This window comes from Octodon degus, unplaced genomic scaffold (genome assembly GCF_000260255.1).
Source record: "Octodon degus isolate 3935 unplaced genomic scaffold, OctDeg1.0 scaffold00151, whole genome shotgun sequence".
NCBI classification, from domain to species: Eukaryota; Metazoa; Chordata; class Mammalia; order Rodentia; family Octodontidae; genus Octodon; species Octodon degus.
This window is the reverse complement of record NW_004524727.1, coordinates 3,912,406-3,938,310: the sequence shown is the minus strand read 5'-3', so window position 1 is coordinate 3,938,310 and position 25,905 is coordinate 3,912,406.

Below are 25,905 nucleotides of genomic sequence, written 5' to 3'. Positions count from 1 at the left end.
TGATAAAAACATAATGTGTTCAATTTTTAAAATTGCATTACTATAAAAGACACATCAGTGTGTATGCGCCTCAAGATCTCACCCTTATTTTTTTATTTTAAAGAGAACAGAAAATGATAAAAAAATAGGTAAGACACTAGAAATAAGGCCAATTTTTTTTTTTTAAAAAATGAAAGTTATTCAACAGTGGCTGTTATATTACACACTGTTGTCTTCAATGCAGTTGCTCAGCTTATGAGATATAAGCATATAAAACTGGTCAAAGTAAAAATTCTAAACATTAACTGCTACTTTCAAAAAATGAATAGAAATTAGTAGCACAATCATCTTACCTATCCTGTGTCTATGCATACATGCTGTTTTTCTTTCCTTTTTTGCCTTTCTTGTCTCCTTTCCCTCATCCCAGTTGTTCACTACTGTTGAGCAGTTTCTTTCATTTTTACTGTATCTAGTGTATCTGTCAGGTTTCACTTATTCTCTCAGGTTCTTACACTAGGGAGACAATATTATATTTATACTTGTAGGTCTAATTTACTTCACTTAGGAGTATAACTCTAGTTGCATCCATTTACCTATAAAAGCCTCAATTTTATCTTTCTTTATAGCTGAATATTATTCCATTGTATAAAACTAACATATCTTTTTTTATCCATTCCTCAACTGCTGGGCGTTTAGACAGTTTCCAAGATTTATCCATGACTGTTATCTAATGGAAAATGAAGCTTATGTCTTCATCCACCATAGTCACTGGATCTGGCACTTCAGTGTGACTTCTGGCTTCTCCCAAAGTAAAAATGACCAGGAAAAGAAGACATTTGGGATCCATTCAGGACATCAAGTCACCTAGGGTGGCACAAGTAATGATCCCCAGGAAAGAGGACTTTTGGGCCTTTACCAAAGAATGCAATCTTATTTTTCGTTCTGCTCACAAGAAAAGATACTTTCCGTGGAGGGAAGGCTTCTTGAAGAGTGACACTGAGCTGGGTGTGGCGGAGCACAGCTCAGTTCCAGCACACAGGCAGGCACACACTCCAGCCCGGCCTGGGAAACTTAATAACAAAGGGAGATCTCTTCTCAAAAAGCAAAAACCAAAACAAAATTGGAAAACCAGTAATAAAGGATTTCTCTCCAAGCTCTATAAGCTATTTTTCTTTTAATGAAAATAAAGTTTGTGTTTCTTCAAGCTGTAATGCTATGTAACAAAAAAAAAAAAAAAAAAAAAAAAAAGCTGGAGGATAAATAAGTGATTATAGTCAACTCTTAATCTTCACTGAAGGAAATTAAGTATCTTAGCCCACGTTGATCTGGTTTTCAACCACAGAGCTTTGTAGACAAGTGGGATTGTCAGTGTTGTCTGTTAAACAGTGGCTCATGCTTTTGCTGGTGTTCACATAACTCAGTACAAAGACAGAATTCATATCCTTACCCAAAGCATAGGGGAAACAGAGCAAAAGCCCATAAAGAGAATTCAAGAGGCCATAAGCACTGTCACGAAGATGTTCTCCCCAGTCACCCAGTGCAACTTTCAAACAAAGGAAAATCCTCTACCATGAACCCAGTCTCTGAATATTTGATTTGTACAATCAGATTTATCCCATGGTAACTCTTCCATTGAAGATCTCTTTGGAAAGGACAGTCATCTTCCAATAGGCCCTGTGCTGTCCTGACAAGAGCTGTAGCATGTGTGCAGTGAGGGACAATAAAAACAGGAAAGAAGTAGGAGAATCCTTAGGACACAGGTACTAAGGGAAGTCACGTTAGGGAGTCTCTCATGTGGTTCTATTGATGTGTTTGCCAAGACAGGAGCTTTGTCTTGTGTGGCTCTTCTGTGCACTGTGGGACTTTCGGCAACATCCTGCCCAATTACCACTTAATACCAGAGCAGCTTCCCAGGTGTTATGGTGGAATTCCTACAGATCCTGTCAGATACCCACACTGTGAGGAGTAATCACCCCTGGTTTTGAATCATTCATTTAATCAAAGACATCAAAGGGCTGATGATTAAACGTATTCAATTACTATGTAGGAGTTGAACACAAAATACAGACAGGATATATAAATCTAATGAGTTATCATTAAAATACATTACCATTAATTCTCATAAAATCCTTCCCTAACTTTTTTATTTCAATATTCTTACCACTTTCTGCAGCAGCTCTAGAGTCCTCTTTCCTGAGCATCTATAGTTTCGTTGTTTGACTGTCTCAATGTCTTGAATGGATTCCAAACATTTTTCTTTTGACTTTTGGAAAGAAAAATTGCACAGAGCCAGATGAAGTAAAGAAAATGGATGAAGACATGGTATTATGTTCCTATTTGACAAAAATTTCAGTAAACAGTTGATCACTATGGACCAATGACAAAATATATAGACTGCCTAAATTAATAGAAAAATACAGCAAGACTTATCGTCATTCACCCTCCTCCAAATACTCCCAAAGTATTTTTCTGGCGTCAAATAAAGGCATTCCATTATTCTTGAAATAAGTTATTTTTTTTGTAAAATAGGTTTAATGTGCTAAATTTTATAATTTAAAGTCACCAAACATTTTTATTGTAATTTTCCTTCCCTTCCTTCCTTCCTCCTTTTTTTCCTTCCTTCCTTCCTTCCTTCCTTCCTTCCTTCCTTCCTTCCTTCCTTTCTTTCTTTCTTTCTTTCTTTCTTTCTTTCTTTCTTTCTTTCTTTCCATTTATGTATTGGTAGAGGGTCTTACTACCCAGCTTGGACTTGCGCTGATCCTCCTGTTTTTAGCTTCCCCTACACTGCGATTACAGGCATGTGCCACCACACCTGAACTCAGTCTCTGGCTCACAGTGCCCTGGGGGTAGGGCTGGCACTCCATGGAGGACCCAGGATGGAATTCTGGTCCCTGTGCTTGCTGAAGCAGGCACTTAATCTGCTGAGCTATGTCATTGGTCTAATTAGCGTATCTTTAAAATGAAAACATGTAATAAATAAAACAATTTAACTTGGCTCTAAGCAGTTTTCACTATCTCTTTCTTTTTTTTTTTCTTTTCTTTTTGCCACATAGCCTGTCATTAATGGATGAATTGTCTAAATGAGGTATACAAACAAGGCACCAACAGAAGGAAAACTGTATCTGTGGATTTATGTTTCTCTCTGGATAAATCCATTTTTCTTGATGGAACGTTAGTGTCATATTTTAATCATTATATTTCAGGCACTGGACTCTGCATGTGTTCGTGTGTGTGTGTGTGTGTGTGTGTGTGTGTGTGTGTGCGCGCATGTGGTGTGTGGTGTGTGTGTCCGTGTGTGTGTGTGTGTGTGTGTGTGTGTGTGTGCATGTGTGTATACGTAAATAACCAGCTCCAGGAAAAATAAAAATACAACAGGGCTCGGACAGTACTCATCATAACTAAATAATATATTTGTACCACCGTTCGACTAGATGCCTGATGCTTTCTCTCGTCTCACTGGTTGAAATCTTGTGAAATTCCTGAAGGGGTCATAACAGCATTGATGCTGAGTGACCTTGGTTTTCAATCACCCATGACCTGCAGCCAAGCCAGGCATTCCCTGAGGCTTTCAGAAACAGTTGTTTTAGAAAAAATAAGTTAATCAGTAACGTTCAAAACAAAATAATATCCACCTCAAGATCCTTGCAGCCAAAGCCAGCAAGGAAGGTACACACCATGCCAAGTGACATGTTATGTAGTGCAGTAACTCAGCACATGGAGAGGTTGTGCTTGGAGCCTCCTCAGAGTCAGAATAGAGCAGAGCAGGACAAAAGTCAGTAAACTTTCCTGGGCGAATCAAAAAATAAAATCCTCAAAGGAAACTGCCACATAGTTTGGAGAGACAGGACATACAGAGAACCTCTGCCAATGTCAGATTGAATGGGACAGAATCCACCAGAACCACACACTGGCAGGGATTTTCAAACAGTGATTTGGGGAGTACAAACAATCATGACAGAAAATTTTGGATGCTTTAGCCTTAAGGGTTCATTATACATTTTAATTTTCCATACTGGGCAATTGACTCCAGACTTCACATTAAGCTACATCTCCAGGTTGGCTGCCTGCCTGCCTGCCTTCCTTCCTTCCTTCCTTCCTTCCTTCCTTCCTTCCTTCCTTCCTTCCTTGCATTTTGACAGAGTCTCCTGAAGTTGATAACTTGCCCAAGCTATGATCAAATTTACAGTCTTCCTGCCTCAAACTTCTGTGACTGCTACCCTTGGGCCTCCTGTATTTTCATAGTCTTTTATTTCAGGGCTTTGACAGGTTCTCTTACTGAGGCACATGTCTTGGGAGGGGGCATTGAGGATTGTTTTACATCTTCCCAGTGCATTATTCTACCAAAAACCTCCTCTGTAGAGAAAAGGAGTTGACCAGAAACACTTCTCCTAGAGTCACCTGGTGAGAAAACATTCTTTCAGGCTTTCACAGAGAGCAAATTGACCAAGCAATGGCCATGACTTATCCACATGGCTGACACTGACAAAAGATCTACAAACTGAGGTACAGGGTTTCAGGGTAAATCTTGAGGGGATTTGACTGACCTTGTTAGATACAAAAGTTACATTTTTTGCTATATTGGTCTTGCTTTGTCTTGGTCTTAGCCATCCAGCAGAAGACTATAAAAACGAGGTATAAAAAGTAAAGCCATATTAAAATGCTGAGCTGTAAAAAGGCTCAAGTCAACAACTTCTGACACTGCCAGTCATGTGGATAACCCACCACTATTATAGACCACTGGACTATACTAGATTACTTTGCTGAATTCATGCACCTACAGTATATGAATGGCAATGGAATACCCATCTCTGACAAAAGTAAACAAAAAAGGGGATATAAATGAAGGTCCATTTTGTAGTGAAACAAAATACATGTGTATCTGTATATACAAAATCGTTAGGATAGATATACAGCTACTTTCTCTTTGTTCAGTGAGAAGAACTAATAGTGTTTAGACAAGATATCAGGTCTGCATCTTCTACTATGAATAACTACTATGAAGACTCCAATATGCAATGTATTAATTTAACTGCCAAGCTAATCTGTTTTGAAACTGTCTCGTTGCTACTTTTTTCTCAATAAAATTAATATATATTAAAAAGAAAACCTAAACACCTCTCCTAATGCCTAAAATAAGGGAGAATAAAAATGGACTTCAACACTTTTAAAGTGACAAACCCTGAGTGCAGACCCATTGAGATAGAGGTTAACACCAGGTCGTGGCTTGTTTCCCCTCTCCCACTCCAGAGCACAGGGCTACAGTATGGTGATGGGAAGGGAAGAAAGGTCTGGACTCCAGTTAGCAATGAGGTTGTTTTGTTTTTCTAAATCAAATAAAATGAGGAGGCCTTAAACAAAGGCACCAGAGAGATTAAAAGCCCTTGATACCTACCACTGCAAGGACCATGCAACACAGTCCAAATTCAGAACCAAATACATAAATTGCACAGTGCAAGTCTATTAATCATTGGCCATGTCATCTGATGCATTATGCTTAGGTTTCAACAAAAGGCAATAAGTCATCCTGTTGGAAACCTCTAAGCAGGTTCAAAATATGGCACATATTTGAAGTTATTAGGCAATGAATTTAAAACAAATGTAATTAAGATATTTAGTACTTTAAAGAAAAGTGTAGATACTCTGGATTAATACTACATAGTATAAGCAGAGCAATGGAAACCTTAAGAAAGAAAAAAGCATCATGAAAATAATTCTAACAAAGTGAAGAATATCTTTGAAAGTGTATTAAGGGAACACAAAAGAAGAAATAATAGGTTAGCTTAAAAAGATGGAGATAAGTCTATCCCAAATGAAGAGAGAAGAAAGGGAACCTAAAAATTAAATATAGATATTAGAAAAAGCCACAATTTTTAGTACTTTGTAGCTGAAATAGCAAAACAAAAAGAGAAAGGACAGAGGAGAGAATATTTTGAAGAAACACTGGTTGACAATTCAGAAAAAGGAAAGACAGAAAACCAGGAAAATCAGGGATGGAAGACTTGTAATGATGAAAGAGTATAAAAGAAGGGAGGGAAAGCAAAAGAATATAGATAGATGATAGATAGATAGATAGATAGATAGATAGATAGATAGATGATAGAGATATAGATATATGTCTATATGTCTATATATATATATATATATATATATATATATGTTAATTTATTTGTCTTACTGGTTCATTAAAAAGAATGGTTTGTGCTAATATTGTTTGGACAATATTTCATGTTTTTATAGTATATGCTAAATATTCTGAAGATAAAAATAGGCAATGTATCATTTACTATCATTCTCCTAATATTTTGTTTTCAAATTTCATTTTATTTATTTTTTCTTCTTTTTAAGATAAAATATAGCAGGTGAAACCACACAGAGCCTGGAACAAAAAAAAAAAAAAAAACAAAAAAACTATGGAACCAAAACTACCAGTAGAAAGAACATACTGAAATTGTAAAGAAACAAAGACAAAAACAGAATCCTGAAGAAGAAAAAGATGCAGGAGAAAAGTAAAACAAAATGTGCACCTTCCCAGGAAAGGAGAGACTACAGTAACCTTGCAAGAAAGACAGATGTGTGAAATATTCCAGGAAACAGAAGCTAGAAGTACTCAGACATCCTGAAGAATGACGCCTGTTTTACACATGATTTGGTGTCCTAGTACTCTAAAGTGAACCTAGATTAGTAATAAATGTACATTTCAGATTCTAGAGCCCTCAGAATTTGCATATATAGAGCTGAGGACATAGCTTAGTGGTATAAACGCCTGTCTGGCAAGTGCAAGGTCCCGAGTTCAGTGCCTGGTAGCAAAAAAAAAAAAAAAAAAATTCAATATATGTACAAATGTTCATGTACAAGGAGAGAAAGAGTCAGAGACTAAGAATCTATCTGACCAGAGATTTTATTTTATCATGTAAAGCATCAAGAAAAATTGATTTATTTTCATAAATTATGTGCAGTGATACCTTGGCTCCCAGTCTTAAATTGTTCCACAACTCTGGGGAAGATGGCCTTGCCCCTGTTGGTTGCCAACTGTGGTGTTGATGAAATGAAGCAGCAGTTTGTGGAATGCTTCTGTTTGGAAGATGAATTGTTTAAGAAGTGAAGCACGCTAAACCAAAGTATTACTTTATAATAAGATTTACGTAAAGTATGCAATATGAACATACGGGGATTTTACAGAACACCTGTCAATTTATATAATCAACATATACTAACAATTATAATTTTAAAAAAGAAAACATTGGGATGTAGGAGTAGTAGCTTAATGGTGGACAGTTTGCTTACTATGGCCAGGCAGAAGGCCCTGGATTTGAATCCTAGTATGAAAAAGAATAATGAAAGAAAAGGAGGGAGAGAACAGGGAAGGATGGAAAGAAGGAAGGGGGAAAAGAAGGAAAAAAGAAGGAGAAAAGAAGGATGGAGACAGAGAAGAAAGAAGATTTTGGCTTAAAAGAATTTTTATAGGAATATTAAGGAAAAAGAAAATATAAAAGTTAGTATGTAGTATGATCAACTTTCATGATAAACTGTAAAAAATTAATAACCCAAACTCATGAAGAAATGCACCACTTAAAAGAGAACGACAATTGTCCCACAGTCGTTAGACTTGAATTTCAAATGTACTGTGAGATCACATTCCTAAAAAGTGAATAATTTCAATTCTGACAGCATCATGTTGCTGTAGGGTTTGTTCTCTAACAGGCGTAGTTTTTGATAGGTTCTGGCCCTATGTCAATTGCTGAATTATTACAGTGGCCATCTAATATGGCTGAAGCCCTTAAAACAACAGCTTATCTTCCCAGAGACCACCTCCTCCCGTCTTCTCCAACTCAGCCAGGGTGCAATTTTATCTCACCTTTCCTGCCACCTCAGGGAAGGCCCCAATCAGCTCCCTAAGGTATATCTAAACATTGCCTTCAAACTCCACCCTGGCAAAAAAGGCCATGGAAGCCTCAGTCTTGCTTTGTTCCAGTCCAGCGAATTCCTTATCCTCCCCAAATTCTCTCTGTGTTCTCCAAGATAATAAAGCCCCTTCCTCTTTATAATAAAGCCCATTTCTCTTTTTTCCTTCTGCCTGTTTCTCTGCTGCGACACCATCAAAAACCTATCATTTTCCACTTGGACTTTATCAAGGAATCAACCAGTGCTTTCACTCGTGCTGTTTCTAGCTTACATATGGAGATAGTACAGTGTGTAAAAAAGCCAAGCCGGGGAGATGGCTCAGTGGAATAAGTGCTTCCCTGGCAAGGACAAGGGCCTGAGTTCAATCCCTGGCTCCGAAAGAAAGGAAAAATAAAAAGCCAAACTGTTAAATTAACTGTATACAAGTGTTTCAGTCCTTATTTTTTGTTATCATATTAGAAGTTTGAGGAGAACTTACTAAAGCATATTATTCCTATACTGATCACATTCTTTTTAATCTCTGTTTTATGAATTTTTCCTAGATCATTGTGCAGCAGCAAGAAGAAACACCGAGATGTCACCCTGATGTGGAGGCAGGTTTATTAATGTCAATGGACCTGACTGGAAATCACTCCCAAAGTGTCAGGCTCTGGTCTCTGGTGATCTAGGACTTAAATGGGATTTAAAAGTGGGAACTATGGACCCGGAGTATTTGGCAGTTATTGAATGGTTACATCTTGTCTCATATGACTGATTGGTCTAGGGACAAGGTATACCATACACATTGCATGCAAGGCAAGCTCAAACTCCAGGTAAGCTCAGAGCTATGGGGAACATTTAGTTGAGGTAACAAAGGGGTTGAGGGTGGGGTGAGTTAGTTAAGAGAAATATGCGCAAATCTGTCTAGGGGAGTCATTCTTCACAGGCAGGCATAGCGCCTTAGAAGTAGAAATTTAACTCTCTATTCTCCTGGTCAATTGTATAAGGACTTGTCAGAATAGAAATATTAATGCTTTTCTTCCTAAAATTAAAACATATTGTTGTAGAGGACTCAGGGTAAAGAGGGGCCGGGGAAAGAGAAGTTGTAGAGATGTAGACAGAGATATAAATAGAGAGGGAAAGAAAATAATTATAGTATTGGAGCTTCCCCTTGAAGATTAGTAAATACAGAACAAACAATTACAGCAAATATAATAGAGATTAGAACCTGAATGGGTGATCTTGTGGTGACCTAAGCCTGCAAATCACCCTTTAGCAATGCATAGCAAGCTGAATTGTGCTCAACTCGGGGGAGATGGAAATCTAACCACAACGATTCTGTCTCTACTAATTAGTGGACAGGTTCTGCCTGGCGTCTCTGTATTTGCATTTTCCTTTTCAGACTTGTGTACCTCCTCATCAGAAACAAAAGAATGTACTCAGTGCTATAAACTGTAAAAATACATTAATTGAAAGTGGAGTAAAATTTCAAAAGCTTCCACATAAACCAAAGAGAAATTTATATGAGAAACAGATTTGGGCACAAACACTAGATAGAGCCATTAGAAGAATGGTTATGAATACCGTGGTTCCATTAAGAATAACACAATATGGGGCTGGGGAGATGGCTCAGTGGAGTAAGCACTTCCCTGGCAAGTGCAAGGGCCTGAGTTCAATCCCCGGTTCCACAAAAAAAAAAAAAAAAGAATAGCACAATATCATAGAAAATATACTATAAAAGCAATGTAATTCATACAGAAAGGTTATAAGTGCGTGGGTAAACAGATGAATATGTAATGTATATATAATGTATCTTAAATAATTATCTTTGCATTAGGAAGGTAAAATTAAAATGTTAATAACAATTGTCAATGGTTGGGATAATGAATGACTTTTTGATTTGAAAGTCTCATTTCTAATGTTCCTACAAAATATAAGATCAATAATAGATAAGCCAAAATGTTAGCGGCATGCACATTTTTGAGATGTGTACATACACATACACACACACTTGAGCACATGTGCACATAATTAAACATCAGTGATATTTTTCTCTTCTGGAAGTATATACAACCATTATTTCATTTATACTTATTCAGTAGGTTATTCATTTATAAAAACAAAAATTAATACTCATTCTACGACAGATATAATATTTATGATTTTAAAAATAGTACTTTTATTATACTCTTAAACAACTACAGAAAATAACAAGGCCTTATTCTTATTTTGATAAATTTAGCATCATTAGACATATGAGTATAAAATAATTTTTTTTTAATTTAAAAAATCCACACCTGGAAATGAATGGCTCATGTAAAGTAGAAGACAGATTTCTTGAGGAATAATGCTCAAGATTCAAGAGGCCAAAATTCAGGAGGCATTGCATATGTATTTATCTGTTAAATTAAATTAAATTTAGCCCAAATCTGTTTCTTTGAACTCCTGCTTTGCAAAGTGTGACATAATTTAGCATACAAACAAGCTGCAAACTCCAAAACTTAAGTTCTCCTAGGGCATAGCTCTGTTTCTCCCAAGTAGAGCAGCCAAGATCCAGCCCATGACAGGTGCCAGGTGTGCAGCTATACATCTCCAGCAAGACAAAGGTCACATATTCCCTGTCTTGCAATGGCAAGTGCCCAGACCAGCCAGAGCACTGTGGCCCTGTGCCTCTCTCCCTTGTCTCTTGTCTCTCAGTACTGCTTGCCTGTGACACTATCTGGATCTCTCTGGACATCTCCCTGTTTTGAGTACTGCCCATTTATGAATCATTCTTTGCTAAAGTAAACTCTGGTGCATTTAATTTGCCTGAAGTTTTTAACATACTGAAGTCTATAACTAATAAAAGAGTAGTCTTAAAAGAGTGATGATGATTCAGTGGGTAAAATCATTTCAGGGCTTTGTATGACTCAGCACTGGAGAATTGTGGAGTTAACAGCTATTGATTTCAAAGTTTTGGGATGAGGACAGAAACAAGGGAAGAGGCAGGCATCTGTAAACAGTCACAAATTATGGTAAACACCTTGCAGAGTGAGAAGTATGGAGGTGAAGGGGAAGGAAGTTACCACTGCTTCAGAACTTGGCAGCAGCCAGTGTTCTCCGGGATAGTGAGCTTTACCAAAATGTAAAATACCAGAGAATATTCTTGAGATGTTTGGAGGTGAAAGTTTTATTTTTCTTGTAAGGCAATCAAACTTTTTTGGACAATGGGTTGTGAACTTCAGAAGAAGTAAAATGGGATGACCTCCATACACACAGAGCCTTGCCAGGAAAGGATTGTGAAGTTTGGGGCAATGTAAGAGGTGCACTGGTGGAACCCAGCACAGAGGGACAGGCAGGCAGAGAGAGGCAGTGACACAGAGAGGGTGTAGGATGGGGTAGGTGCCTTCATTTCAGTCTTTATCTGTGATGACATGAACTGTGACTGTGCTGGGTTGACAACTGGTGGTCAATTTGTGACACCCAGCTGAACTGAACCAGTGTGGTGCTTAGTATGGGGACCTACCTGAGGACCTTTGCCAGCAACATGAGAGGTGGAACTGCAGAAGAAAAAAAGAAGCTTTGGGATGTTGTTAGGGAAGCTGTTGGTTTTCTTGGAGGAGCTTGTCATACTGGATTTCCTTAGGAACTCAGTCACTCTCATTGTCAAAAGGACTCAGGACCTTATTGTTGTTGAGCATGGCTACAGTTCACTTTGGGGTGAGCTCTGGTCCTCAATTTGAGGATCACTTCCTGGTTCCTGAGAGGAAGACCATGCACTGTCCAGTCTCCTAGAGAAGCTTGTCACACTAGCTTTCCTGATAGGAACTCAGTTTTCCTCATCACAGGAGGACCTCAGGACCTCACTGTTGTTGAGGATGGCTGTGGTATTTTGGGGGAAAGCTCTAGTTCTTAAACGTTGCTTCCTGGCTCTAGTGTAGGTCCCTCAATCTGCCCACACAGATCATTCATCCCCTTGGCACAGACTTTCTAGCTTCCACTGCTGACCTTGGGGCCTTCCCAGTGCAGATCTGTGAAACAAATTTGCATGAGACATGTTGGGCTCTAGGCCTCTGGTTGGACTAGTGGGAGGCCTTATTATGAGCTCTAGGATTTCAGCTAGATTCATGTAGAATGTTGCCCTGGGATCCAGGCCCTCTGCTGGATTCTTTGATGTTGAGTGGACAGATTTCTTGCATTTACTTTCTGTATTATTCTTTGGGTGACCTTTACAAAGCAATGTTATAAAATATGTGTCCTGTATTGTATTGTTTCCCCTTGTAAGCCCCTGACAGCAACAGTGACTTCACTTTTAAAATACGTCCTCCCCAAGGTGTGTGCTTCATGATGAGAAGGTGAAACCTCCCACGGATAAAATGAATTGCATGTTTGAGGTGTACAAAGTGATTATGAATAATGTCATCAGAAACAGTGCCGGCTTCCTATTTCATGATGATTTTAAAGACAGAGGAGGTTCTAGCCAATAAAATCACACACACACATATGTGTGTATACACACAGACCCACAATCAAAGTATGACAGAGAGTAATATTGTGTAACTCCCTAATCCATACATTCATGTTGTAATTTTAAAATGTGGAAATTGAGGTTGAATGACAAAACCAAATTTTTTAAAAGGTAGTTTTTCAAGAACTTAAAATTAAATAGGACAAAGAGTTCCTTTATTGGATTGAGCCCAGTGTTCCACTCTGTTTGGAGCATGTGATATAATTTTGTGCTAAGGTACGTAGGTCTATAATAAAAAGATACCCATATTTTACATTTTAAAATCAAGTAACAATTAAGCTGTAAATTTCATGCAACTATTACCTCTCATATAATTGCCAGACAATTTTCAGGCCATAAATAACCCTACAATTACTTAATGCTTTTTTTATGGCTTGCATTCTACATGGCAACAATTGCATTATTACAGAATAATTGCACAAATTACTTTATTTGTAACTTCCATAAAAAGGCATTATTCTCTCACTTTATCCAAAGTACAAAGACTCAATACAATGCTATATGCATGACGCTAAGTACTTCATCCATTGTTCAGGAATTATTTGAATATATTTGAGGAAACACATGCATGAGTCTCTGTGGGACATTTGTCAAATGTTCTTTTGATGCATTAAAGTATGTTTGGTAAAACAGGAAAAATCTTAATTCATTTATTATTATTATCCTGTGTGTATCCCTTTGTGAGCAGGCTGAGCTCCCTAAAATCATTAAAGGGCATGAATGTGTTTTAAAACCACAATTTGAGACTTTCTAGGACAACAAATAGGCTTCCAATGGCTACATACACCCACATTGAAAAGGCATGCACAGTAATTTCACTGAAACCTAAAGATGTTTGAATAATGCTAAAAATTACAATTTTTGGATTAATTCTACTGGAGCCATGAGTTTAACTAATTACCATGATTTTCAGAAATCAAAGGTTTCGTTCCAACTATATGATAAGTCAATTAAATGATTAAGATAAAATAGGAAATGGTACTTTTAAAAAATCTTTCTGGAATAGTCAGTCATATTCACAGTACAGTAATATGTAAATTCACCAATGATTCTGTTTGGACACAATTCAGTTTGTGAATACAAACATTCTGTAAAATTTTGCCTTTGTTCATGAACTCTGAACTGGGCAACAAACACAACCACGACCACAGCCATCTTCCTCAGAAATGTGGAAAAATTTAAGTTCTTGGACCATGACACCACAGTATCATAATTCTTTTATCTATTTATCTATAACACACCAGTAGCAGGAGAATTACTCTGCGCTAATATATATATATATATATATATATATATATATATATATATATATACCAGTTTGGTTATGAACATAACCACATGGTCAATGAGAAAATATAAAGTGATTCATCCATTTACGTATACATGCACATGTGTTGGGGTGTGTGTGCATGTGTGTGTGTGTGTGTGTGTGTGTGCATGTGATCATCCAGAAAAATAAAATTTCACATCTCCATACATTATTGGAAACACTACACCTTGGTCTTTGGGAAGCAAAATCACTCATTTGGAGCGCTAACAGAAGCCCATAAGCTCAGATACCTGTTATTTCATTTCCTGAGGGCAGGAACAGTTCTGCTGCTGCTGGCCTTTGAGTCCCAGAGTTCCCCCAGCTCTGGTCTGCACATTGTAATCTGTTCCATTACTGATTTATTTCTTTCTACACTTTTCTCACCCCATCCTCTTCTCTCTTCTGTAGTTGGAGTGAGATAATGTCCTTCAATGTTTAATAAAAAAAATCTGCTGAAATTTTCTCAGGAGTTGATAACTGATCACGTTTATTCTGAAAACCACACAAAGATCTGCAGCTAGACCCCTGTAGACAGATGATTTTGCCATTTCTGAAGATGGACTCAGATGGCCTTTTGTGATAATTTTCCAAACCTTCTTTCTCCTTCTTGTTTCATGTTTGAGTTTTCATTGAGTTCTGCCACTGGTGCTGGCTCTGCTCAGTGCTCAGTGCATTGTAGCTGCTTGGAATTGGTTCCTACAAGTCCAGTGACAGATCAGTCCTTTTTAGTTCTGTTGAGGACCTGCCTCAGTCTGGGCTTTGGGAAGTGCTGCTCTGTGGGAAGAAGGTTCCTATGAGTGTGTCTGGCAAGAGAAGGAGGATAAGGAAAATATTCTTGGCAGATAACAAAAGCTTATTATTTTTTTAAAGAAAGACTGTGCAGCAAGTCAAATTCTTATAAATCATTATTATTTTTCAGGTTAGGAAGAATGTTTACTGTAAGACATTTTATTAGTCAAGGTTCTTTAGGAAAACAAGAGCGATAATGTGTGTATACGTACACACAAATGCACATGTGCATGCACAGAGAGAAAGGAGAGAAGAGAAAATGGCAGTAGTGGCAGAAAGGATCTGTGGACTTAGTGAATATATAAAAATAGCATTGTAAAAATTTTGAGTAAAAATGCAATATATTATAGTCAAGTTAAAATTTTACATGGATTTTTCATATAAATATAAAACAATGTAATTTGTGTTGTAAACTATTGTGTATATGTCTCTTAGGGCTCTAGCAGTTACATTTATTTTTTATTTTTTTAGTGATTTTTGTATAAATGCAATATTTTAGAGATGATGGGACTGTCAAGGGTATCAGGGAGCATAATTCCTAACCGGGTCTCATAGCCTTTACTGAGATGCAGCAGAGGTTTGTAATACTCTTCAGTACAGTCTCAGCTCTGGCTGTATATGGCTCTAGTTCTATTGTGATGAAACCTTGGAACAAAAACACCCACCAGGAAAAACAAAGGGGCTTGAATACCTACATAGTACCTGATGCAAAAATAGCTCCTGTTTAATTTTATATTTCATGTTGATTAACCAGATGATACATACATATTTGATAAAATATTGGAAGTGTTCTTGTAAGATGCCTTAGAATGTGATTCATCTTTATTAAGCATGTAAAAACCTTCAATTAGAACACTGGAAAATAGGAAAAGTACTCCAGCTCAGGTAGCTGGAGGAGCGCACTCTGATCAAGTCATTCGGACTGCCCACACATAAAGGCAGGAGGCCAGCTTTTGGGATCGGCTGGTGAACTGGTGTCGGGCAATTTTTATCCCAGCTCTGGTGTCACAGCTTCAGAATCCTCATGGCTGAGGAACAATTTTGCTCCTATGAAAGGACTGTCCTCAACTGCTGTGCTCTCAGTCATATGGGGCTCTGCCTTTGCTGGAGTCTAGCTCACCACAGAGACTTCTGCCTGAGGTCCACCTCTAAATGAACAGTGTTTAATTGAAGCAGATTGGCCACCATAATATGTGCTGGCATTTAGAAGATAAGCTTGTACTCTCAACAAATGAAACTTCTGCTAGCAAACAGATGTGGATTTTATGTATAACATTGACCATTCTTGAGTTTTTCAGGCTTCACTGTCAGATTTTGGATGATCAAGCATCAATAATTCCATGAAGGAACTCTTTAAAATAAATGTCTTGATGCCAGGGAGATGGCTTAGTAGAATAAACACTTCCCTGGCAATTTCAAGGGTCTGAGTTCAATCCCTGGTTCCACCAAAAATAAAATAAGTGTCTTGCTGTATATGATACTCCTGTGTGCTATTGGTTTAATTTCTCTAGAAAACCCTAATACCACAATCTAGTCTCAATACGCCATCAATATTGAGACATGCGGAAGCTGTTCACTAAGCAATGTAAAAATGATAAAGATAAAATGTTGAATGATAGGTTCAATAGTTTAACTCCACTAAGGATATGAACTTTGGAATTAGCAAGTTCCAGTCAGATCCTGGTGCTTTCATTCATGGACCTGGCCTTATTTCAGTGACTCTTAACCCTATCCAATGCTCCTGCAGAGCTAGCCTAACTTGAATGTCACCATCAAGAGACATCAACGTAGTTAAAATAGGAGTCATTCTTCAAAATATTTAGTATGTACTATGTACTCTTCAAAGATTTCTAGGTCCCGAAACTGAAAGAAAAACTGGAATGGGGAAACAGAGTACAACAAAAATAAGTAAAATATAATGCACAGCTTAATGGTATCAGAAATAATATGTAGCTACACTAAAACGAATAACAGAGTAATAGAGTCTGCTCCTCTCAGTACCTAACAAGCAGTAAATTAGGAAAATATTTAAAATGGAAAGAGAAGTTTGAAATATATGTGATGGTGGACATACGTAAGACAGCTGAAACCAGAAGCCAGAAATCTACTTGCTGAAAGACATTTATGCTTGGTATTAAAACAGATTCTGAATTCCAGGGATCTGAATGTGATTCTTGCTTTTGTACTTCCTACTTGTCTCCCTAGAAAAGTGCTTTGAATCTCACTCTAACACTTTCTATAAGTAAGGAGACTTGGGCACGGACAAGAAACTGGACAATGTGGTGTGGTGTGTCAGACATCAAAAGCTATCTAGTCACTGCTGGGCGATGAACAGAGCCACTTCCTGTGGCACAGATATGACATCAGAAGAGGGTGAAAAAGATGGCAGCCACTGACTGTCAAGCTTGCAGGGGCTGGTTTGTGTCCACCTCTTCTTCTTGAGTATTTGTCTTTGTTTTGCATCTTTTACATTTCTTATTTTTCACCTTAAATATACAATTTATTTCTATGTTCATCAATCGTCCCACCCAACAGTTTCAACAGGACAGCAAAAACCTTGAAAGGGCAGATGGGTAGCACACCTTCCAATAGCAGCTGCACATTGTTGAAATTCAATCAGAACTATTTTGAATAGTTTCTCCAATAAATATGAAACCTTTTCATATAATAGAATCACCAAGTAATACAGATTAACCAGAGTTACTTAAATAAAGGAAATGGAAGCTTTTGAAAAGTATGCAGCTTAGGCATCGTACAGAAGACTAAGAAAAAGTGCATCATAGTTCTGTTTTATTATATTTATTAGTATGTGTTTGTGATAGATATTTTATGGATTCATTGTGAGGAACTGGGATTTGCACCTCTCACATCTTGATCTTGTTTGATTACCCTTCCTTTTCTCTCCCTCTTGTCTCTCAGTAAAAGGATGCCCAGATCCCTTTACTGATGAAAATGTCCTTTTTGCTGTCTGAAATATCTGTAGTCCTGAGAACAAGCTATGTCCCCTGACAGTAGAAGTTCTCTGTGCTGTTCCTAATGTTGAAGTATCCCACAGCTGATTCTGATGTATGGTTATAATAACATCTACAATTTTTGAAATCCTACTTTATGCTGCAGGCTTTGCATTTATTATTAATATGCTTGCATTCACCTTGTAAGATAGGCACTTTTATCTTTATTCAAAATGGGAAAATGTGTGGTGTCCTAGAGGGTAAGCACTTGTCCTTTCTCCTGAAGACTAGGTCTGTCTAACATCAAAAAACCATGCCTGGATTAATTCCACTTAACAATCTCCAGTGATTAAATTGAACATCTAATCAACAGATTATTAAGTTACGCAGAAAGAGAAGCAGAAAATAAATACTGACATCTCAGTGAATTTAGGATACTGATTATTGAGGGTACCTTTTAGTATCCTCAGACAAGCTGTAATTTACGCACATAGATGTTTCCCTGTATGACCCCATCAGAGACAGCAGATAATATATGCTAACTCTACAGTCCCTCGTGTCACAGTTCCCCAGGATGGTGTTGCTAGCAGAATTCACAATGCATTTGTTTTCAGGTATATAATTTAAGAAACTGTGTTCAAGTTAAGATATTTCTGGAACAAAGTTATCCTTTTTCTTTCTTTCTTTTTTTTGTTTTTTGTTTTTTGGGTTTTTTTTGTTTGTTTGTTTTCGGTGGGACAGTTTCAATAATTAACACACTGCATACATTCTTCTTAGTGGTTAATTGCTCTACAAGATGCAGACTTGTTAGCCTATTTAAAAACACCATTAGAACAAATCCCTCTATTCATTAAGAGAATGTAACTATATATCTATCCTAACCACCTTGAATACACAGATACAAAATGGACATTCATCTGTATACCCTTTTTTGTTAAGTTCTGTTATTTGAATATTATAGGTGTGTAAACTCAACAAAATATTCTAAAAAAGTCCAGTAGTCCATAATAGTATTGGGTCTTCCGCTTGACTGGCAATGTCAGAAATTGTTGGCTTGAGTCCCCCACAGCTCAACATAACAGCATGGCTTTATTTCTTATATTTCGTTTTTATAATTTTCTTCTGGATGGTTAAGACCAAGGTAAAGCAGGACCTACGCAACAAGAGTTGTAGGTTTTGAATCTACAAAAAGATTCAGTGAAATCCCCTCAGGATTTATCCTGAGATCCTGTACCTCAGATTTTAGAACCTTTGTCAGTGTCAGCCATGTGGATGAGTCACGGCCATTGCTTGGCCAATGTGCTCTCTGTGAAAGCCTAAGAGAATGTTTTCTCTCCATGTGACTCTCCTTAGGCACACTCTCCATCATTTATCACTTTCCTCTTTGGCCCCATATCCTTTTTCAATTAGGCTTTAGGAGTTGTTTCTCCTTGAAAACTGTAACATTTTTGTAGATGTGAATATTTTATACTTTCAGTTTTGATAGAATATATTAATAACTGGCATGCAATTATCAATTCTCATCCAAAATATATGTGGATGAATTTAATTTCTAAGTAGAATTTATGAGCTATTTATAATTTTCCAGCCAACAATTTCACTATATTTCACAGTAAACATCTATTTATTTTCTTTTATATTTTAATTATTTCTTTTTTTTTTGGCAGAACTGGGGATTGAACTCAGGACCTTGCACTTGCCAGGCAAGTGTTTATTCTACTGAGCTATCCCCCCAGCCCCCACTTTTATATTTTAAATGATGTCATTTTTATAAATTTTCTTTCTTCCCACCATTAATTGCGAAAACAAAACAAAAGTAGCTAAAAGGAAGTACAAGTGTCCAGAGTCAGATAGGTAAGGGTCTCAGTGTCACTCTGTCCTCAGGGGAGCCTAAGCTCATACATTTCCATCTGTAGACCCTAGAAAGCTTAGGTATTTTAGTTTCAAAGATAAAAATTCATGCATACAACTAGCACCCTATGAATCTCATGAATTCTGTAATGCTTTATAGATCAGGGATTCCTTTTCTTAATTGCTGAATCATGAAATGTAGAGAATGTTTTACATTTTATTTAGCTTTTCAAATCTATTTCTCTTAAAGTATTTACAGATTATTTGATCTGTCATCATTTAAAAAGAGAGAGCTGTGATATAGCTCAGCGGAGTCTACCTGGCAGGCATGAACACCTCAGTTCAATCCTGTTATCAAAAAAAAAAAAAAAAAAAAAAAAAGAAAGGAAAATAAAATAAAAATAGAGTTTCCCTGTCAGATGAGTCACTTCTGTCCATAGTCTGCACATGTGCCCTCTCCAAACTGCACTGTAGTTTCTCAGTGTGCTGTGAACTCCAGACAGGCGATGCCCACCCCACAGACATGCTCTTCAATCCTCCACAGGTTGTCACCTCTTCCAGGGATCACTCGAAGCCATGTGTGTGCATAAAGACAACGTGCTCTAGTGGAACAGCATAAAGGGGGTGACAAACAGGATGGCCTAAGGTTTGTTTTTAATTAGTTCAAGCTTTTCTGATGGGCGTGATTGATAAAACTTCCCCCCCCTTTTTTTTCAAGTGTGTTTCACTGTGGGTCATAATACAGCCTACTAATAAAGAACAATCTTTATTTTAATTTTGATTGGTGCATGAAGTCATTTATTTTCTAGGAAAAGAAAATATTTATATTGAGCTTGTTGGCTTCCTTTCTCTGAAAAAGTCACCTGACCTCAGCATTGGTTAATGAGACACTAATCTCACTGCAAAGCATGAACAAAGAGTCACTAAATAGATTATGTAATTGATAATTATGCAATGAACTATGGTGTGGCAAAGAAATCAACTAAACTGTATATAGTACAATGACAAAAACCTTATTTTTAAAAAAAGACACTTGGGCAAGTTTACAACCAAAGTAAACATTCCGATTTTCCTAAACTGATGTTTTGCAGGTCTTTGGGTTCATATTCCAGTTCTCTAAAAAGCAGAGAACTAGTTACAGGTCTAGAAAAGTCTCACCTACAGTGAAGAATCAGAATGTTTGGAAAGACAATGACGTCACAAAGATGTACTCAGAGAAAGATCAGTGAATGTAATATGTGTTTTGAAATTCTAGTGCTGATGATTTTTAGGGATGATGTCAAGGGCAACAAAGAAAAGACTGGCTGTTTCCCTAGCACTGAGTGAAAAATAATTCATCCAATGCTTCATATTAACATAGGGCATCACAGGTTGGAATTATGTCTCCTGAAGAGAAAATGGGGGATAAATGTAGTTTGTTTTTCTTTTTTCCTTTTTCTCTTTGCTTAGGTGACCTTATTGGCGATGACTTTATCTCATCCTTTGGTCATGCAGAGTTATAACACACTGAATCTGGAATAGAAACACTTCATGTCAGTGGCATTTGAGGAACAGCAATGTACTTGAGATTAATGCTTAATGAAACATAAGTCTTGCAAGTATGTAGAAAGTGTTTTCATACTTCTATTAACTTTATTGAAAGTCATTGACTGCCACCTTCAGAAAAAAGTTTCTTTAGCAGGAGTAGCACTTGATATTAATCTGTATTAGACATTTTATGAAATTTAGAATCTCTTAGAAAAATATCCTCATATTTATTTTACAATGGAGAATTTAAGAGTTAAGAATTAATACTCTCTCACTTGGAAAGGGACTAATCTCAGTGAGATGTCTGAAGCTATATTCATTGGGCCTTCTTGTCATTTCCTTCAGCACGGACTCACAACATACAACAAGTGGTGTACAACCTGGGGCGTGGAAGACGACCAGGGCTGCCCACAACAAAAGGACAAGATAAAAAGAAAAAGGAGATAAGAATAGCAAGACTGTTCATGGACCTTGTCCGATGTGGAAAAGGTAAATATTTGGCTAATGAATGCTGCTTCAGACTTGATAAGAATGGCCAACTCTTATAATCTCAGGGAAAGTGGAGAATGGGCCTATCATCCGGGGTCTAGAGATAAACAGTATGGAATACCCACAGTTTCCATTGGGGAGCCCAAATTTCAATCAAACACAGGGTAGCAGATCTTTTCCATTCAATCCCCCAAGCAGAAGTGAATCTTTGGTATTATGGCTACAAAAAAATCAGCTTTTGCTCCAAGCTTGTGGAGTTTGCAAAATTAAAATGGAGTTTTCAGCCCTGTTCCAAAAGATTGTAGGTCTGATTGTAGAAAGGAGTAATATTACTAGAGAAGGTGTATTTGTACATTGGTAATTATTGATAGTGACTATGAAGGAGAAATATTACTTATGTTGTCTACCACTAAACCTTTTCAAATTAAAACTTAACTGCCTATTAAAATGGTCTGCAGGTTTTGTTTGGTGTAATCAATACTGTTTATACAGGGAAATCAAACTTATAATTCTATCCATGCAACCATTGTTTAAACCACGCCAGGTTCTTATATTGCTCAGTTAGTCATATTTTTTATAAAAATTTAAAATTATTATAAGAAATATTGGGTTAGAACATAAAAATTAATTAAAGGAAAAACATTTTAAAGGTGTTCCAAATGCAAATGTGGGTAGCCTCCAGGTAGGGCCACTACAAAGGTGAAAGGCCAATGCCCCAGGATATTCTAAAATATTACTTTAAATTCTTTTAATTCCTAGTATGTTTGATGGCTTGTTTACTGTCCTAAATTAAAAGTGGCATAAAAATAGAGCTTTGATATTTTACAAACAAATATAAAACTTTAAAATAATGTGTAAAGCCATGGAGTTTAATCAGTCACTTGATTTTGACATCAAATTTAAATCATAAGAGTCCTAGTGGTGGCCTCCAAAAGGTATAAGCTATGATAACTTCATATTTGGGCCAACTTATACAATAAAGATATACTGTGTTCCAAACTGCTCAGATCAACTATTCATGATTTTCAGACTTTATTTGATAATATTAATTGGCTTTATCAGGATTTTGGACTAATTTCTCTATTATTGACTGCCATTATCTTTTAGATAATTAAATTAATTTGATTTCTTTTTAGAGATAGGTTAAATGAGAAAATGTATGGCTTCCTCTTCCAAAATACAATATACAGATTACTTACAGTATGGTCAAACTTCTATTAAAACAGAAGGGGAATCAACCCTGCCAATTTCACTTGCCAATACATGCTATTAAATTTTTAAACTTTTACAATAACACAAAGACAAACTGGGTAAGAGAAAAAAGGCTAAAAAGGGTCCTTTGGAAAGATCTCCATACTGAACAATGGAAGGGACTCAGTCCATTACTAACCTAGGACAAAGGGTATGCTTGTGTTTTTCTAGAGAAAATTAAACCACCTATTTGGGGGACCAGAGTGCACTGTCAGGCTATACTATGAAAGTAGATCCAAAGAAGCTAACAGCAATAAGGCTAGATCCAGCCTGTGGCCTCTTCAAGGAACTGACCAAATGAAAATCTAAGTCTAAATAAGTGAAAAAAATTATATATATGCATATTAATTATAGATAAGATTTCATTTCTTCTAAATTTTTCTGATAAGCAATCTCTGCTAATTGACAAATAACAAAATCTGACTAGCCTATGTATAAAATTTCTAAAAATTGTAATAGAGTTACTATAATTTAATTTGGCCAAAGATTTATTTGAGTATGCTCTTGATTTTATAAGGGTTTATGTATTTGTGTGCTTATGTGTTTGGGAGTGTTTCAATGAATAGCTGTTTCTCCTTTTTCTTTCTTCTTTTTTATTTTTTATAACTATAATTTGATACATAGACTTAAAAGCATGCCCTTTTCCTAAATTACCAGATAGTTAAAGGGGGCCAGAGAGATGGCTTAGCAGAATAAGCACTTGCCTGGCAAGTGCAAGTACATGAGTGCAATCCCTGCTTCTGGCAAAAAAAGAAAGAAAAAAAAAAAAAAGCACTCAGATAGTCAAAGTGATATTAAACTTTATTTATACACAATACATTATTTTTAAACCAAAATTCCCTAGAATAAAAATAAAATACTAAAAAGAAGTCCAATTGATGAACAAGAGGTGTGACCAATCTTTTAATTTGTTAATGAGGAGCTCCCAAGAATCTCAACAGTCTCTTAGGAGGCATCCTCAATAAATAGGTCATTGGTTAAAAGATAAAGTTTTTCAAAATGTTACAATAAAGTTTTCTCTTTAAAGATGGTTTGATATAAAACTAAATTAAGAAATAAAGTTTTTATATGAGTATGGCAGTTCACTATTGTTAATCTCATGGCATATGAAGTGTATTTATGATTCCAAGTATACAAGTCTTTCAAAATGTAAAACAAAGATTACTATTGGAATAAGACTTATCAAATTCAAACTTCTGCCTTTATAAAAAAAACTTGTTATGTCTAATTTAAGAATGACTAACTAGGTGGAAAAAAATTTTGTGTATTAAATAGAGATTATTGGTTAAAAGTTTAACAACTTTTGTTTTATTAACAAAAAATATTTGAAGTATATCACAAAATGTGATCAGAGGGCTGGACAAATAGATCAGCAGATTAAAGTGCGCCTGCAAGCAGGCACAGGGTCCAGGGCTTCAATCCCCAAACCCAAGGGCGCACTGAGCTGGTGATTGAGACTGGATGTGGTAGTGCAGGAGGCTGTAAAAAGGCAGATCACTACGAGTTGGATCTAGTAGTAAGAGCCTGAAAACCCTGTAGACCTTCCTTAAAATAAAAAAAAAAAGTCATCAGGATTGTCTTACTACAATGGTGTATATATGGTTTTGATTTCTAAATTTCTTTGTAAAAGTATTTAATTTTTGTCTGTTAACATTCTATGGGGACTTAAATATTAAAATATCTATGGAGAATTATACAATGAGCTGATAGAAGCTTAAAAGAAATGCTCAGTAAACAAAAAGGGAGAAATAGTGTGGAACACACATGAGCACACCTAGAGTAATTATTCAAAAAGCTCTATTTACATTAAATTAAAAAAATAATAACTGCCAGACAGATCCATTGCAGTCTGACATTGAAAAACAGAAATACTGAAGAAATGATTTGTGTGCCAACTTGACCAAATCTAAAAAATGAGCAAATGCAAATATTTTGAAAGACAAATAGTGCCAACTTGTTTCTTGCTGTGGTGGCTTTATTGTCAATTCCGGTTAAGTGTTAAAGGTAATTTTAGTTATTTGGCTTACATTCCAAATCCTCCACTCAATAGAGGAGTTAACTGGTAGAATGCTACTATACCCATATAAGTGAATTAAAGTTCTTAGTTACCTGGTCCCTATTGTGTCCAGGGACTAGCAGTGCCTACAGGAAAAGGAACCAAAATTCCATTGTATGAGATCAGAGTAGAAGGCTGGCCTGTTTGTAGTGGGAATGGAGCTCATTGCTTAAAAGCAAGCATATGAGCCTCGTTATCTATAGTAAATAATAACACTGTGGGCAAGGGAGAAAAACAGGGGGCTTTTTCTTCCCCAGTGAAAAAAGTTCAAAGGTATAGCTGCTGATGGAACGTTTCTACCACCATATCTGCCACCCTGCCAGAATACCAATGTTGCTTATCTCAGTGATTGGGTATATTGGAAAGTCTGTACAGGAGAAGCAGCCCAGGTATTGGTTAACACTTCTAATGGAAGTGTCAGATATTGGAGCCCTTATGGCTCTGCCCAGACTACACAAGGGAAGCAGTTAAGATGGAAACAGAATGGCAGTGATGAGACTTATACTGGCACTAAAAATGCCAATGATACAATAATGTGACATGGAGGAGGATTGTCCCCTAGTATCCCTCATGTTTCTGGAGGGCCAATTCAAAATCATCTTTGAAAGTTAGTTACCTCATTAAATGATATGTCAGCATGGAAAGGCTATGTATGGAGGAATTGATTCTCCAACAACTTATATCTGAAATTTAAAAGGAACACAATGCATTTTGCATAGGCATGCATTCACCTCCCTTACTTCTTGCTTGCAGGACCTAGTTATTGGAACCCTTTTAACTGTACCATTATAAATCACAACTGTTTTTTATATGCATGCCTAAATTCTTCTATTAGTCTTAACTTTTCTAGAGATAGCATCTGTATTCTCAAGTCAAGGACTGGAATTTGGCTTCCTGTACCACTACAAAACCTGTAGCAAGACTCGCCTTTCCTGATGCTCTTCCAACATTTGCTGGAGGCACTAAAGAAGAGAACAGATAGAATGACTGAGCTTGTGATAGCCAAAGCTTTACAGGAATAATTGTCACAGCCCCAGCTGCTACAGTTGGAGTAGCATTGAGCCAAGGTGTACAAATTGTTCACTTTGTTCAGCAGTGGCACAAAGACTCAACAATTATGGACTTCACACGTGTAAGGGGTCAACTCATATTTTAGGCTATAAATGTAAATCTTGTGTTTTCTGTTGTGTAAAAAATGTATAATCATCACTGTTCTAAGTTGTTTAGTAACTAGTGGCTGTTTCTTGCTGTTTGCTTAGATAAAATTCCTTCCTCACTAATTCTTGTAAACAAAGTTAGCTTACAGAAATGACTT